The 3,096-nt window shown below is 35.5% G+C and overlaps 1 pseudogene; it reads right to left on the bottom strand.

Annotated features, from left to right (window-relative positions):
* Positions 1 to 200: 200 nt before the first annotated feature.
* On the bottom strand, positions 201 to 1,994 carry LOC120125594 (annotated as a pseudogene).
* Between the last annotated feature and the right edge of the window lie 1,102 nt (positions 1,995 to 3,096).

Genomic DNA, 3,096 nt, shown 5'->3' with positions numbered 1-3,096 from the left:
GGAACAAATTCAGCTTTCTGCTGTTTGGGTTTGAAGGGGAGGAAAATTAAAGGAGAGATGACAATCCCAAACGAATCAAATCAACACCATAAAACAAGGCTACTCTTTAACAATTGCAATCGCTAAAAGTAATAGCATCCTTATACTTGGTAACTGCCATTTCCAAAATCGTGATAAAAGCAACAATTGTAAGAATATGATGTGTTATGCGTACTTGATTCGTGCTTTTATTTCCTGGCCTCTTGATATTCTGCTTCTGGGGTCTGATCCTCACCCGAGGCCCCTTCGGAAGAACCACCAGCAGAACCAGAGCCTGAACCTGAACCCTTACTCATGTGCTCACCGATCTTTGAAACAGCCTTATTTGCAACATCCAACTGATTTCATCTACATTTTCCCCAGCCATTGCCTTCCTCAAATCTGCCACAGCAGACTCTATCTCTGATGCAATCTCATTGGGAATCTTGTCTCCGTACTCATTCAAGCTTTTCTCAATGTTGTATATGCTTGTATCTGCGCTATTTCTCAAATCAATCAAATTCCTTTTCTCTTCATCTCTCTGAGCATGCAATTCAGCGTCCTTCACCATCTTCCGAAAGACCACCGGAAGATCGGATTGTGATCTGCTGCTCTTTACCAGTTGCCTTATCCTGCGCAGAAACAGTTACAATTCCATTGGCGTCTATGTCGAATGTGACTTCAATCTGGGGCAAGCCTCTAGGTGCAGGTGGGATGCCAACAAGATCAAACTCACCCAAAATCTTATTGTCAGCAGCCATGTGACGTTCACCTTGAAGAACTTTAATTCCAACCTGAGTTTGGTTGTCTGCTGCAGTAGAGAAAACCTGCATAAAGAGGATGGTTAGAAATTTAAACTCCCCGCCGATACCAGCTAGCGAAAAAGGCTAAGCTATCCAGCAATAACTCTTATTTACACAAAACGGCAAAGATTCATTCGAAACAACATATTCACCTTACAAACACTACCAATGTATCATGATACTGACCTGTGATTTTTTTTGTAGGAATAGTTGTATTTCTGTTGATCAACCTAGTGAAGATTCCTCCTAGAGTTTCAATACCAAGTGACAGAGGAGTTACATCCAACAGAAGCAGCTCCTTAACATCACCTCGAAGGATACCACCCTGAATAGCAGCTCCCATTGCAACCGCCTCATCAGGATTAACCCCTTTGCTTGGAGACTTGCCAAAAATTTCAGAAACAATTTCTTGCACCTTTGGGACACGAGTCATTCCTCCAACAAGCAATACTTCATCCACCTCGTTGAGGGATACCCCAGCATCCTTCAAACAGTTCTTGCATGGAATTTTAGTTCTCTCAATCAAGCTGCTCACCAGAGTCTCAAACTTGGATCTAGTTAGAGTTATATTCAAATTTTTGCTCCAGAAGCATCGGCAGTTATAAATGGAAGATTGATTTCGGTTTGGGATGTTGAAGACAGCTCAATTTTAGCCTTTTCAGCTGCCCCCCGAAGCCTTTGGAGGGCAAGCCTGTCCTTTGAGAGATCAATGTTATCAGTTCTCTTGAACTCGCTCACTAAGTACTCCAATAGTGCATTGTCAAAATCCTCTCCCCCCAAGAAGGTGTCTCCATTTGTGGCTTTTACCTGATAAAGAGCGCTTGAGCAAATCAACTACGCAAAGCAATGAACAAAACACCAAATAAGGAGAACGAAGCATATACCTCAAAAACACCATTAGAAATTTCTAATATAGACACATCGAAAGTTCCACCTCCAAGGTCAAATACTGCTATGATACCCTCCTTATTATTCATCCCATAAGAAAGCGCGGCAGCAGTTGGTTCATTGATAATCCTTTCAACATCTAAACCAGCAATCCGCCCAGCATATGCCCAGCATATGCCCAGCATCCTTGGTGGCATGCCTTTCTGCATCATTAAAATAAGCAGGAACAGTGATGACCGCTTTGGTCACTGTTTTACCAAGGTATGCTTCTGCAGTTTCCTTCATCTTCGTTAGAACAAATGCACCAATTTGGCTTGGGGAATAAGTTTTTCCATTAGCTTCAAGCCAAGTGTCGAGACGGTATTTTGCCCGGCGAAAACAAGTGTTGTTGCTTTCTAAATCTCGTCTCGAAAAAGTGAGTATTTTTCTTATGGTATAAGATAAAACACAATTTGTAGAGTCACCACCAATCATTTTATTAAGGTGTGATTGGTCACCAAAAATGTTATGTTATTTTAATAAAATTTATAAAAATAATATTAAAATAACACAAAAGGGTATGCTTACCAAAAAATGAGTTCGGGAGTTGGTTACGTGTGGAAGGATTAGCACCCCACAACGCCCAAAATTAGTACCTTGTTTATTAATTAATGTCTTTACAATAAATTAACAAATTTGTATTTAATTTCAATTTATGATCCCATAAAAATATTAAGGATATTATTTTATACCAACAAATTATTTAAAATAAATTCCTAATAAGTTAAGAAAATATTTTATAATTTATTGTATAAAATAAAATAATCCAAACACACATAATAAATTTAATGATTAAAAATAATAAAATTTTAGGTTACTATTAATAAATACTTAATATGCAAAGTACTATAATAGTAAATAATTCTAAAAATAATATTTAAAATTATTATTTTAAAACTAAAGGATTAAAATTGTAAAATATCAAAATTAAAAATCTTAATTCTAAATATCATGAAATCTAGGTATTATTAGTGTAAATAATCCTAAAATATTATTTAAAATTAAAATATTAAACCTCAATGATTAAATTGTAAAAATATATAAATTAATTGTCTTAATTTAAAATATTATAAAATATAATTACTAATAGTGTAATTTAACCCTAAATGAATATTCATGATTAAAATATAAATAATTAAAAAATCAGAGACTAAATATGTTATTTACCCTAAATATATGTAAATATACGATTAATGATTAAAATAAAATAAAATAAAATCTAAAAACCAAATTATAGTGCACAAAAATCAATTCCAGTGACTAAATTGTAATGTATACAAAGTACAGGGACCACAGACATGATTTGCGCATTTAAGAAATTACGCAGAAGTCCCTCCCCAAAACGACG

This window comes from Hibiscus syriacus, unplaced genomic scaffold (genome assembly GCF_006381635.1).
Source record: "Hibiscus syriacus cultivar Baekdansim isolate YM2019G1 unplaced genomic scaffold, ASM638163v2 tig00110435_pilon, whole genome shotgun sequence".
Taxonomy (NCBI): domain Eukaryota; kingdom Viridiplantae; phylum Streptophyta; class Magnoliopsida; order Malvales; family Malvaceae; genus Hibiscus; species Hibiscus syriacus.
This window is presented reverse-complemented; position numbering and strand designations above follow the sequence as displayed.